This window comes from Octodon degus, unplaced genomic scaffold (genome assembly GCF_000260255.1).
Source record: "Octodon degus isolate 3935 unplaced genomic scaffold, OctDeg1.0 scaffold00032, whole genome shotgun sequence".
NCBI lineage: Eukaryota > Metazoa > Chordata > Mammalia > Rodentia > Octodontidae > Octodon > Octodon degus.
In genome coordinates, this window is record NW_004524608.1 from 16,620,461 (window position 1) to 16,635,486 (window position 15,026).

Sequence of the window (15,026 nt, forward strand, 5' to 3'; positions counted from 1 at the left end):
TCCTCCTCCTCCCCCCCCTTCTTCTGTAGGGAAAGGTCTACAGGGTGTTCAGAGTCTCACGAGTAGATCAGACTCACAGTAATCCACCTCTTTACAGCCTTCCAAGAACTGGGGTTACAGGCGTATGCCCCTGCGCCTAATTAAGCTTTTTTTTTTTTCTCCCTGAAGTTCAGACCAGCCCTATTGAATAGGTTTAATTCTGAGCCCAGGTTTTCCCAATAATTACCCTGAATGAAAATTGACTTCAAACTTTTCATACTTCGACTTTCTCATTTTTTCTGTCTCTGTCTGTCTTCTTTCTGTCTCTGTCCCTGTCTCTCTCCCTGTCTCTGTCTCTCTGTCTCTGTCTCTGTCTCTCTCTTTGTGTGTGTGTGTGTGTGTGTGTGTGTGTGTGTGTGTCTCTGTTTCTCTGTCTCTGTCTCTTTTTGTATGTCTCTGTCTGTCTCACCAAGAATCAAGCCCAGGACCTTGTGCTTGCCTGGTGGGCACTTCTGTCATGTCATCTATTAATCCATGTTTATCTTACTGCTTTTAGGCATTTACTAAAATCTTTTGTTTTTGATCTACCCCTCAGATTTCTCCTTTTCTTTTTGTATGCATTTATCTATTGAAAAGGAAGAGCCTGGGAGAAATCAGAAGAAACCTGTGTCCAGTAAATCATTGTAAAATGCAGTTCATTACTATAGCTTAAAGCCAATAATGAAAAAACTCAAAAGTTAAAAACAACCTTAGAGATTTTAATTATACACAACAACTTAATAACTTTAATCAGTTTATCTAATGTAACAAAACACTATCTTTTATACATGGAAAGGTAAAACTATTCGTAATCACTACTTTCATAGTGGTACTGGTTGTGTAAAAATATCTACCTGACCTTTCTTATCTGTCCTCCATATGGTCTGACACAGTGATATTCTGAGTCAGCTAGAAGGCCTCTCATCAGAGAGGAGCACAGTGACCTACCAGACATGGGCTGGAACTATTTTTTGTCACTGCCTTATGAACTCACTATTGATCTAGGCAGCAACAAATTAGGTACAAATAGATCAAAAAGAAAATGTATCTCTGTTTTCATTCCTACTATCTTCATTACAATCTATTTCCAAACATGCAGATTTAGAAATAAAGTCACTTTGTGTCTAAATCCTTCTCGCAAGTACTGCTTGTGTAACCTCAGGCAAAGGTGTGGTATCTCTAAATCTCAGTTTCCTCATCCTGCATCTGAGACTTACATAGTAGCTTACTCAGAGAGTCCTCAGGAGGAAGCATTTATAGTACAGTAAGCTTCAAAAATGTTATTTTAATAAGATTTTTTCAATATTTCAAACACAGTGAATGAAACTGGCTTAAAAGTTATTTATTTCATTTGTATAAATACAATGAAGGATGGTAGTTAAACACATGCATCATTCCAAAAACCTTCTACATATAGATACACATCTTTCAATTCAATGTAAAAAGGATTTGGCTTTTGTTATGGTTTGTGTTTGTATCTAAGTGTCCCCCCAAAGCCTCACGTAGTCTTTGGGGCAGGTTTCTAGAGTTTGTGATTAATTCATGATCCAATGCTGGGATTATAGGTGTAAGTGCTGCTGGGATTATGGGCATGAGCATTATACTGGCCCTGGCATGGATAGCCTGAAAGCAATATAAGGAAGGTGGAAGGGCTTGCTAGCACTGCTGTCACTGCGCCTCCCTTTGCTATTTGCTGCTTGCTATTTCCTGCCACCATGAACTGCTGCCCTCTGCCATGTGCCACTCTGCCTTGGAGCCAGCCAAGTGTGTACTGAAACCTCTACTAACTGTGAGCTAAATAAACCCTTCCTTCCTTCCTTCCTTCCTTCCTTCCTTCCTTCCTTCCTTTCTTCTTTCCTTCCTTAATTTTGGGTGTCGGGCATTTTGTCCCAACAATGAGAGAAAAGTAACCAAAACGGCTTTCAAACTTTTATAATGTGTTTTATTCAAAATTTATGAAAAGTGAATTCTGAAAGAAAATGATGATCCTTTGTGGAAATCTATAGGGCAATAAATATTGAATTAATTCTTTTCTCCAGTTTATCGAAATTGATCTATACTGTAGATTGGCAAGAAACTGTTCAAAAGAAAAATCAAACTATGGTAAGGGAAAAGGGAAAGAAAGAAAAAGAAAAAATATATTTATACAGAAGATAGTTAAGTTAGATATATGGCTAGCTTCTCTTAGTTCATTAAAAAGAAAGATTTGTGCTAATATTGTTTACATAATATTATCTTCTTTCTACATTACCTAGAGTTTTGTTCTAACTTCATGGACAATATATTTTCTTAAATCTTTTTGAAGGTCTTAGGTGTCTCATATCTTGCACTCTGAATACTTATACTATGCAGACAATAATACTCAGGGTATTGATTGTTATAACTCTAATAACCTGTTTTGAGACTGTTTTATTGTTATTTTCATTTTTTCCTTTAGAATAAAGAAAGAATGAAATCTTTCTATATATCCTTATGAATTTCCATAGCATTTGTGAGCTTTGCTTTATAATGTAAATCTACAAATTTGTAGATATACATATACACAATATACCAAATATATTGAGGTGTAGCTCATGTGTGTATATAAAGCTGAGCTCACATACAATGACAACTACGGGGAGCTTGTTCTCTTATATCTCTCACTTACAAGCAAAGACATTTTCAGCTGTTAATATCCAGCAAAGAATGAATCCCTTCCCTAGCCCATACCCACCAAGCCATCCTTCATTCCCCTTCACTAGCTTTTTCAAGAGGAGAGCCACTGTCTCAGGAAGGACACCTTGGACTGGACATACTATGTCCATTTTTCCTTCTAAGCAACCATTGTAACTTGTTAATTTTCTTTCAAGGAAACTTCTGTGGTTGTCGTGGCCATTGCTGTTGGTGTTTTCCCTTTTCTGTCTTCTGCCTGGTCACTCCAGAAGTCTTTTCCCCTCTAGCAATTCCTCCCATTTGTGAATACACAGAGAGACAATGACCTCAATTATGGTTCATAAACATTCATGATGCCCCTGTAATGAAGAGCAAAGTAGAGTCTCAAATTGTGAAGTGAAATTAGAGCCAACCACAGCCAGCACTAGGCGCCAGGAGAGCCCTTCAGTGTGCTCCAGAGTCTACTTCAGAATTTCTCCAATAGTCTCCAACTGTATCCTCATCCTCCTCTAATTAAACCTGCTTTCCTAAAGCACCAGCATTTCAAACATAGTCCTTTTGAGTTTTATTGTTTTCTTGTGTTGTTTGATTACTAATTTGAAAACACCTATAATTTTCACAGTTTTTTTTTTTTCTGAAAATGTAAGACAATGTTCTAACACCATGTCAGGTGCGGCTGGGGTCTTAGTCACCATGATAACTTGGTGCCTGAAGAAGATTCACACTGAGCTCCACACAAGTGACTGAGAAAAGAACTTCCAGAATGTAGCTCATGCTGAAAGAGGGCACTGCCGACACAGAGCTAGAAACATGTTAAGGCTTGATTCTACGAGGCATCAGGAAGCTTACAACTTCACTTGTAAGTGGTGTAAATTATTTGCCAGCCCAAACAACTGTGCAGCAAGTATGGCCACACTTTCAAAGATTCATTTCTTTCCCTTCATCTGGTATGAATTGCTATTCAAACTGGTCACTTAATCCCAAAGACTAAATTAATACTACAAAAAATAGTGAAAACAGTATAAAGAAAACAGCAGTGAGAATGTAAAAACATTTACATAAACAGAAGTGCAATAAAATGTATCTATATACACGTATATCAAACATTTGGAGACTTCTAAAATGTCAAGATATTTCAAAAATCTGGAAAATGAAAGATTTCTAGGCAATCAGAAAAAACATTTTATGCAAAATACTAATAACACCTTATCTGATTCCTCAAAGAAACCCAAGACAGCAAACCTTTAATGGCATCCTGTGCTCCAGGCCTACCTCTGGCTCTACCTACCAGAGTCTATATGTAAAAAAAAGAAAAAAAGAAAGAAACAAAAACAAAGAAAATCAAAAAGTAAGTTTCAGAATTGTTCCATTGCATAAGTATTTAATCTAATGAACTGATTCAATTATAGCAGTCTCATTTGTGTCATTTTTGATTCATTTTAATCTCAAAAAAATAAATACTTGACACCATTATTTATAACTTCAGCATCAAGCTGGAAAATGTCACTTGAATCTTGTTTGAATTATCTTTCCTATGTGAAAAGTAATGGCGACACAAGTCACTCTCAATGTGTAGTGCTTGTCTGTGTCAGCACTCAGAGACAGGAAAAATTTGTTTCTTTGCCTTTCGATATGTAAAAAGCAGCAACCTTACTGGGTATTTTTCTCCTTGTTTTATTCTGAAAGAAATCATCTCACCCTTCCTCCATCCCCCAATTATGTTACTGGCCTCAAAGGTCAATGAACACATTCATGCAGAAAGATACGGATGACTGTAGAAAACCGGCTCTTTCTTACCATAATGTGGACTTGCATATTTTGACCAGGAGAAATTTGCACAAGGATATACTCTTCTATAGGTAATAGTAAGCAAATTCCTTAAGTTCAAAGGGGAATTCAGGGAAAATGTGGTCTAACAGAACAAAGCCATCTACCAGGACTCACCTGGCAGGGCTGCGTTTGGCAGCACACGCACACAATTGCTTTTGCCACCTGTGTGCCTCTCAAACACCGCCACTGGGAGATTAGTTTCCTTTGCTTCAGGTACAGGTCCTGTGGAGGCTGATAGACATAACATGCAGAGGGATCACTGGATATGGGAGAGAGAAATGTCAGTGTGTGACAGAGCAGGGGTGTGAATGGGCAGCTTTTACTGTATTTGCCACTTTGAAGCATATCAATATTGTAGACGAAGTTGAGAAAGTTAAAAAAAAAAAAGCTTTATTTTTGCCTTATGGAATGTGGTTCCTCACAAAATGTGCTTCTGTTAGCATAATGTTGCAGCTCTAAATCTGTCTAACCAGGAATGAACAGAAAGAATCAAGTTCAGTTTCACTTCTAAATGTTTTCTATTCAGGATAACTTCAAGTTGTACATATTCGTTGGATGCTTCAGAAGACTGATTTTCCATTCCTTTTTCTTTTAGTCAGTTGGGAAATAAGGTAGATAATTTTATATATGAAGAGATGTAAAAAAAAAAAGATCAGAATAAAATTTTAGAATTGATTCTGGCCAAAAAAATTAGAATAGAATTCTAGATTTTTGCTTTGTTTTTTGAGACAAAGATCACTGCGTAGTCCTTTAAGTCACTGACCTTTAAGTCACCATGTAGTCCAGCCTGGCTGTGAACCTATGGCGATCCACCTGCCTCAGCCTCCTAAGTACTGGAACTGCAGGTATGCACCACCACGCCTGGCTACCATTATACATTTGAGTCCATTGTTTTACGTACTCTTACTTATATGAACTGTCTTATTTCCAAATTCCTGTTAACCAGAAGTAATAAAAGATCCTTATTTACCTCACTAGGTCTTTACAAAGAAAAACCAAGATGATTTATATGAAAGTAATTTATAATCTTTTAGCACTAATGTCATTAACTGATTTAAGATTGTCCAAACTGTAATAGCTCAAAATACTGTAGCTTCTTAGAATTTTTATGCAGAGTTATGTTCTAGTGTAAATGATTCAAGCATTTTATGGCAAATAAATCTTATGAGAAAAATGTACCCTAAACATCAAACTCTAATTCTCTTCAAATTCTACTTCAAAAATAATGTTAATATATACAGCATGAGCCAGGTAGTCCAAGTCACAAGAAAGAAGCAAAGACCAAGAAAAAAAGCAGCTTACAAAGGGGCATGTTAGCTACCTCTTCCACTTGAGGAATGCAATTATTTATTTTACAATTAGATTTTTCCTTATAGAAATTCATTGCTCTTTACTAGTCTTTTATTTGGATAGACTTACTTAACGGAAAAAAAGGAGGACAATGGTGTCCCTATTCTCATGGTGACAATTCTATTTCAAACTTCTGTAACAAAAATAATGAGGGCCAGGAGATAGCTGGGTGGTCTAAGGGTCTGCCTGGCAAACACAAGGACCCAGGTTAGAGCCGCGGTACCCCCTGCTGTGTATGCCCCCAGAACCCACCGTGCTGGCCACCAAAACCAGTTGTGGTGGCATGTGCCTGCAATCCCGGTGCCAGGGAGGCAGAGACAAGAGGATCACTGAGTCTGAGCCATGTAGCAAGACCCTGCACCAAAGAAAGAAAGAAAGAAAGAAAGAAAGAAAGAAAGAAAGAAAGAAAGAAAGAAAAAAAAAAAAAAGAAAGAAAGAAAGAAAGAAAGAAAGAAAGAAAGAAAGAAAGAACTTGTTTTATCTAACTTTCTAAAAGGATTGTGATCATTAAGGGAACAGGTACCTTCCTTCCAATATATTTAGCCTACCAGCTAGCACAGATGATATTTTTAGGTCTAGCCAGAGCAAGGATCAATTTCATAGACAGGGAGGGGAAGGCATAATGAGTATTCTTCTAAACTGATTCTGTGCATCTGAGTTTGTATGGTACATCCCTAGATTCTAGAAATGTTACTTAAAACAACCCCACAAAAATGACCCAGCAAAAGAGAACTCTAACTTGAAACAGAAGTAAATCAAAGATGGAGACAAGTCTGAAATTAGTACTATTTAAAGACTGGCATTGGCACCTACAACATGAATAAAAGTAATCAGGTTAACATCACGCCTTATCTTGACAGTTTTCCTTTCTTTTTTGATGTAATCAAGCCCCTTTCCTTCACTGTCCTAAATCATTGCAGTCTTCATTAGAACCACAAAGCGCAAACTGCTGGGATGTCTTTTCTGCGGAAAAGCTCTTTATTCAGGGACTCCAGCTCTGGATACAGACTCTCCGCATATCTAAGCCTTGAAGGCTTGAAAAGACTGAGCTCCGGCTTTATTTGTTCACATCTGCGTTCTACACAACTCGAATTTCCTTGCAGATGGCAGGAAGCTGTCACGGATTTAAAAACAAAACAAAACAAAACAAAAAGCACAAGGGTTAAAGAAACTGGCTACCACTGAAACTGAACCACAGAAAGACCAAGACTAAAGGTGTCTTTGTTAGGGTCTCCCTCAGGCTTCTTTCCTGTGTGTGTATTTGGTCTACCTTTTGGGCATATAGGTGAACGCCTTCCCTCTTTATGTTTTGTTTCATTTTAGTTTGTGTCATTTTTCTTGACGTGGAAAATTTCTGTGTCCTGAAGAAATGCTTTCACCTGCTAGTGAGGTAAACACATTGTGCACTGTTTTGCCAAAAGAGGGCAATGTTGCTGTGCAGAATTTCCTCGTTCCATTCTCTGGGACCTGGTCCTCAGCACAGTAAATAACTGCTGCTGTCTTCCCTTTTGCCAAATACAAGTTTCTATGTGTCTGTGCGCTCCGTAGTTAATCAGGACTTTGTAACTCTCTGTCCTACCCATTAGCTGCATCCACTCCCAAATTGTTTAAAGGGTAACATGCATTTCTCTCCATGCATGACTGGCGCACATAGGCAGAATGCTGTCGCTGAAACACTCAGTTCTTTCCCACTTGCTGTGATAGGCAGAAGGAGAGACAACCTGCTGTAGGAAATGTGAAAAGGTATTTTTACTATATTCCTATTCTTAAATATCCAGTTAATATGTTATCTGATCATGGTCTTCATCACTAACCAAATTGTAAATAAAATGGAGGATATTCAGTTTTGAGCATTTACTGAAAATTATCCATTACCTTAGGTTTTAGTTGCAGCTAAAACACGATTTAAAACTAGTACCAAGATGTTGCTGACAATCTTGATAACTGGAGCTTTGTCTGTCTTGTGAGGAACAGGGTAGTGATTTTGTATGATATGATTTTAAATGATTTAGCCCATTTTAAATTCAGGTCTATATGACAGAGTTGCTTTCTTTAGAAGACTATCAATTAGTGATCTTCATTTTCTTTAAAAAGATGTTGCATTCCTTCTCACACCTTGGCAGCTTCTTGTCCCTTCATCGGTTATCCTGCCTAGTTTGAATTTCTTTAAGAAATGGTAATCTAGTCACTTTCTGGGAAGCACAATTTAGATTTTCAATAGGCCGTTTATTTGAGTAGCAGAATTCCTGGGAGTTTTTGGTGAAAGAAATGCGTAAGGTGCTTTTGCTCTCTGAAGCAACTGGGCATGCAGCTAGATAACTGTATGCTTGCTAGCAGAGAACACTGCCACTGCATTTAGCAAATCTAGCTGATTTCTCTTACAAATACGTGTGTGCATTTGTATATATGTATGTGTGTATTCATACATGTGCGTACCTATAAATGTGTTTGCATACACATGCACACGCGCACACACACCACACACACACACACACACACACACACACACACACACACCGTTATTCTTGTCTTCATTTTGTTTTAGTACAGCTCGTACTTAAAGTTCATTAGAGAGGAATAATTGTAGACATTTTTCTCGAGCATTAAACATTATTGATCTCATTCCCTAAGAAATGCACCTAGGTGTTTTATCAGAAGTGACAGTCTAAAAATACAAAAATTACAGTCATTAAAATTAAAAATACATTAAGAGAAAGGAAAATTGGAGTGGAATGACAAATCCTAGAACCAAGGGATGGCCGTAGATGGGTCTCTTGGTCTCTTTCAGTCTCTAAAGTGCAACATGTTCCCATATTTAACTGGGTTTGAAAGATTTAAGTAGAATCTACTATCCCAGGGACATCAATAAAACCTGTAGAAAGCTGTGTCTGCTGTAGGTGGCTCCAGGAAATCCTTATTTAACATTGACTTAGTTGCTGTGGCTTGGCTTTTTCATTTCTTCCGAGTTAAAGCCTGCCATCTCATTTCTGCTTCCTTCTCCTACAACTGTCAGTACACGTACAGGAGAAAGTCTACGTTATTAAAAGAATAATAACCATATTGCAGGTTTCTGAACCTAAGATTATATTTTCTTCCTCAAATATTCATTAAAAATATAGATTGTGTTTTATTGAAAGTGCTCTTTAATGAATAGTACTCCTGTTTGCGTACAAGAAGGAGCTTCCAGGGCCATTCCGTGACAGTAATTGTGGTCTGAATTGGGAACATACAGCAGTGGAGTGCAGCTAATGGCCACCCTGTGGCTTGAGTGCTCTGCTTGTGTCATATCTGCCTACATTTTAAAATGCAGAAATTAGGCCAGGAAAGAGTTAATTATGTTCTCGTATCAGGAAACTCTCAATGAACAGGCAGAGAGAGAAATTCTTTGTCTTTAATGAAAAACAGAAATTTCAAAGCCCCTGGCAGATGACGGTATATAAATAGTAACTGAGCATCTAGCTTGTATGTGGGTGCGTGGTGTGTAACGTGAGAACAAGGGAAAGCCCTCCTGGTAAGTCAGCCGCAGTGTTAAGGAGCACTGAATGGATGAGTGCTACCTTTTAATTTCACAGAACTGAAATAAACAGGACCAAAAGCACCTTTCCTGTTAATACTATCTGTCCACATCTCTAATTTCACTCTTATCACCTGATAATTTCTGAGAGTGTAAAAAGCACACCTCCTTTAAGTAACAGGTCTTTTGTATTAATACGAGCTGCTCCAGAAGGTCCAGAAAATTAGACGTGGTCATCAATAGATAAAAGATAGCATGTCTGCGAAGATCAAATGGATAGTAGTCATTTTTGTAAGGTTTGGGGTTACAGGAGGTTATATAATTAAATCATTAAATCTTCTGACTTGGTGGAATTTGGGGAAAGAGCAACTACAAAGCATCTGTGTGTGAGTGTATGCACACAAACACACATAGTCACATATTCTTAGTGGCCTGGGCAATATCCTTGCCATGAGAATGTTCGCTGAAAAGTATAAGACTAACACAAGCAAGGATGAATATTTCTCAAAGCTATTCACACTTTTGCAGAAAGAAACAGCGTATGCAATTCTCCAAAGTTCTCTTGTGGGGAGGGAAAGAGAAAAGGAAAAAAAGAAGAATCAAATTTTTTTATGTCCAGATACAAATTTCCCTATGATGAACATAATTGTTATATATTATGTACATCAAAAGTATACCACTAATATTAATTTTTTTAAAAGTTCTCTTGGAAAGGATGAAAATCTTTGGACAAAATTCTTTGGCTAATATTGTGGCTTGACACCAAAGGTGGTAGTGCGTTAATAGACTGATACTGCTATGTTGCCATCAAGTTTAAAAATGCACCTAAGTTTAAAAAAGCATTAAAAATACTTTTTTCTGTATTTAGGGCAGGGTCTACAGGGTGTTCAGGATCGCACTACATAGGTCAGAATGGTAGTGATTCTTCTGTTCACAGCCTCCCAAGTGCTGGGGTTACAGGTGTGTGCCACCATGCCCAGTCTCAATTGCTGGCTCAGCCTGCCCCAGGGGCTGTGCCTGGCACTGCATGCCAGAAAGCAAACCCCAGCTGCTGTGCTCTGCCTAAGCAGGTGCTTTAGTCCACTGAGCTATCAAGCTGGCCCTTATCTCTAGCTTCTGATAAGCCCTGCATCCTAGTTAGTGAACAAAATCTGAACCTCATATTACTGCTGCTGACCTAAGCAAAACCATAGCACTCAGTAGCATCCTTTGAAAAATCAGAAACTAAAATGTGTCAAAAACCCTGCCACTATAATAGTATGAAAATCCAGCCAAAAATATAAATACTTACTGAAATAACTGCTTGATTAATTTTTTCTCTCAGCTAATTTTGTTTGCCTTTCAGAATTGACCAATTTGGTTGGAACAATTAGAATCAAAGTTTTCATATTCAACTCAGAAGTCCCTTTTAGCAATGATATACTTTTCCTGGCTCAGATAACCCTAATATTCATATTTCAATTGAAAAGTTGGAAGAATATAGAAAGTTTTTACTATGAAAGGAAGATTTAGCTTAGTGTTTCAAATCTTTGTCTAGCAAATTATTTGCTATACTACTATGTATTTTTTTGAACATATGAGTCTACTATAGAGACAAATTGAGTTTTAAAGTCTCTTAACACTATAGAGTTCATGTACAGCAAGTTAGATTGCATTCTCATAGATCATATATATCATGTCCAGCTGAATTCTGATCACCCAATCCGCAGGGCTCAGAGGGAAGCGTGATGAATATCATATTATCATGTTACTATCAATCACGCTAAAGTTGAAAACTCTTATTGGAATATTTCACTGAATCAATTGTGACACACAAGTTGGACTGGAAATGAAAAAAGCATATGAAAAGGCTTACAAAAATAACATTACCATTTTGCCATTTTTAGTGCATTTCAAATGCTTAGCATCACATCAGACCAGAGTAGATTTCAGCATTGTTGACATCTGTTCTTTGTACAATTTAAAAAATAAAATTTCATGAGATGATAAAATCCAAGGGAGTAAACACACACACACACACACAGTTTACTGATTTATTATTTTATTCCATTTTACTTTCAAATATTATTAATACTTATGTTTGAAACTAATTTAAAGTTATACATAACAGTTTATAATTACTTCCTCTCCCTCAGTAGCAAGTACAATGCAGGATGCTTCAAAATAGTATAATATAAAGATGCAATTGTTTTAAAAAAAACAGAAAATGCCTCTGTAATGCTTGTCTTTAAACTTTTCTACCAGTATTTTAAAATAATTATCTGACATATCTTTCATTCAACCTCTTGGATTCTCAGCTCACCCTATCTTTGACCAATAGCTATCAGTGATAGCAATCCATTGCTTGTTGTTATTATTTTACTGCTTATTGTTTTTATTCTGAAACGAATAATAATGTAAAAATGGAAATGACTATTATTTGAAGCTTTTGATGTAATACATTAATATTTCTAAATTTTAATAAATTTTGTGTACTCACTTATAAAAGCAGAGCATACATTGACTATCTCCAGATCATCAGCATGTAAGGTAACAATAAATAAATAAATATACAATCATTTCACCATTTCTAAGCCAGTATTTCGGTTAATCTCTGCTGCATACTCTATGTCAACATGAACTAAAAGTCCTGTTGCCGAGAACATTTGCCACACAAGCAATATGCAGACAGCCTGAGTTGGTGACACCATTGCCCATGTATTGCCTTTGAATCATGTACATAGTTACTATAAAATACACTTCTCAAGATTCTGAACACATATTCCAAAGGAAACTTGAAAATCACCACTCACCATGGAATCACTTCAAAACATGATTGAAACCCAACATGACACTTACACAATATCTGATATCATAGAACTATATAAGAATATAGGTAAAAGTACACAAACATATCTTTATTGCTAGCCTAACATAAATGAGTGCAACTGCATGGTTGCCATTAACCACCTATGACTATTAGCTTCTGCAATAATTTCCTGGCTCCACTTGAGGTACAAAGCAGAAGAATTTATAAGATGAAAATTTGAGACCTTACTTCTTTAATTGCATGACTATAAAAAATTATAAATACCTACCATCTAAATCCAAGAGTGAATATTCGAGAAGCCTGAGAACATAAAGAAGGGTCAGAGGTGCTGTGCCCTTACCCTGCCGTGTGATTTCACATAGCTCTTGCAACTTTCCTGTGTCTTTCAATCCATAAGCAGAACTTGAGTGAACTTTGTACATACAGCACAACAGCATCTCTGGATAAAAGTTGCCAGCAGCATCTTCCTCGTCTAAATACAAATACGCTCAGATGTAATAGAAATCAAGTTCCGAAATGCTGTCTTGATTAATATTTAACCTGAAATACAAGGCTCAGATAAAATCATTTAATTGCCAGTCAGAGTGCTGAATAAGAGTCATAAGTAACCATCCTGAGTAGGAATCTATAGTCTTTTCTACTTTCCCAAATGTCTTCATTTACATCACCTGTATCCTGTATCTCAGCAGGAAATAAACTATCTCTTGGAAGTCATCCATCTGGAAGCCTAGGTCACCTCCATTGTTTCTTCAGCTTTTGAAATAGATGCCATAAGCCACAAGTGAAAATGTACCTCATAACTTTACAAACTCAACTCATATATGCATTTAGAGTGAGGATTTATTTCTGAAGAAATGTGTTTCCTTACCAGTTAGGCAGGAAGGCAGCCAAGTTGGAAGGCAGACACCAGAGGTATGGGAACTACCAAATGTGTTCCTCTGGCCCAGGCAGCCTAAGCAGAGGGGAGGGAAAAGGCTCTCTCCTTATGATAGCCAGCCCTGCAGACAGGAAGCTGACAACTTTTTTTTTTTGACAACTAATACAGAATTTTACTTAACAAAGTAGTATGAATTTCACAGTATTTGTTGTAATACATGGTATTGTCTTACAACCAGCTATTCATATTACCAGATATTGGAAGAAGAAAAAACTGGAGCAATGTATAAGAAATTAAGAAAAGAAAAAGCACAAACAATTGAAAAAAAGGAGACGAAATAATTAGAGCATTGACTGCTTCTATTTCCATTTTTTTTTCTTCTTTTAAAATTTTTATTTATTTATTTATTTATTTTGTCCTGTCAGAGGTGAATATTCTATTGGCATCTAAATACTGTAAGTGTTTGAATTCAACTAAACATCTAATACTGTCTAGCAGTCTATAATATTAGTGGGTTATCCTCAGAAGTTATTGACTTGAGCCTTTTACAACTCATCGTATTAATATGAATTTACTTTATATACCTCATTTTTATACTTTTCTACTGGATGGTTGAGACCAAGATATAAGCTAGCAACTTTTTGTGGGGAATCAGATATTCATCAGCTTTGCATCCAATGGTGCCATTCCTTGCAGTTTTATCATAAAGGCAGACCAGGAAGCTGCTTCCTAAAATGCATCAGCTGTGGCTTTTGGGAGGGCTCTCCTTTGCCTTTCATGCTGGTGTCTGCCACCAGAACCCTGAGAAACCTAAAAGTCTATTGGAATCAAATACAGGAAACACATAAATTTTGGTCTAAGCTTGTAAGATTGTTTGCCTATTTTGATTTTTACCTTAGGAGAAACCTGTAGATCTTGTACATCCTGGAGCAGCTTCTGGGTAGTGCTCATGGCTCTCAAAATGAGGGCTTATCCAGAGAAACACAGCTTTTTCCACAACTTCCTTCTTTGCTTCCAGATAGATAGATAGGTAGGTAGATAGACAGATAGATAGATAGATAGATAGATAGATAGATAGATAGATAGATAGATAGACATGAATTCTTTTATAGTAGTAGCACCTACATCATAAAATTGCTATGAGCACCTGTTCCAAGGGAAGGAATTACTGAGTTGAGAAGGACAGGAACGAGAATGGGGGAAACAGATGTATCTACATATGTAAGCAGCATGGTTTGAACAACTGTATAATTGTTTGAACAATTTCTGCTGGTCTACAGAAAAGAGCAATTAATCCTTAATTTGTTTTTTTCTTGTTTTATAATACTTTTTCCTTTTTCTCTCTTACTTCCTTCTCTTTAAAAAAATTATTTATTTGGTACAGGGTGTCACTACACAGTTCAGACTCATAGTGATCCTCCTGTCTCAGCCTCCCCAGCTTTGGGATTATAGACACATGCCAAAAAGCCTGGTTTTGGAACTGGCACAGCACACCTGGAGTTCTGGAGCCAGCACAGCATGGGGTAACAGGGGTCAAACCCTGGTCCTTGTGCTTGACAGGAGTCGCTTAGACCACGGAGCTATCTCTCCAGGCCTCTTCTTACTTTCTTATGGATATCTTCTTCCAATTTTTGCATGCATATGGCTGGTAACATGAACAACTAATTTGAAGACAACACTGTATAATACAACAAATACTGTGAAATTCTTATTATTTTGTTTAGAGAAATTTTGTATCATTTGTAATTTTTCTGATTTATTTATTTACTTATTTTTATATGTTTGGTACAAAGTCTCACTATGCAGCTCAGACTCATAGTGATCCTCCTGTTTTCAGCCTCCCCAGCTCTTGGTTTACAGACATGCACCACCATGCCCAGATATTGGCTCAGGGGACCTGGGGGCTGGGCTGGTGTAGCATGTGGTGTCGGGGATAGAACAATTTTTGTTTTAATACTACCTTGTACTCTCTTTAA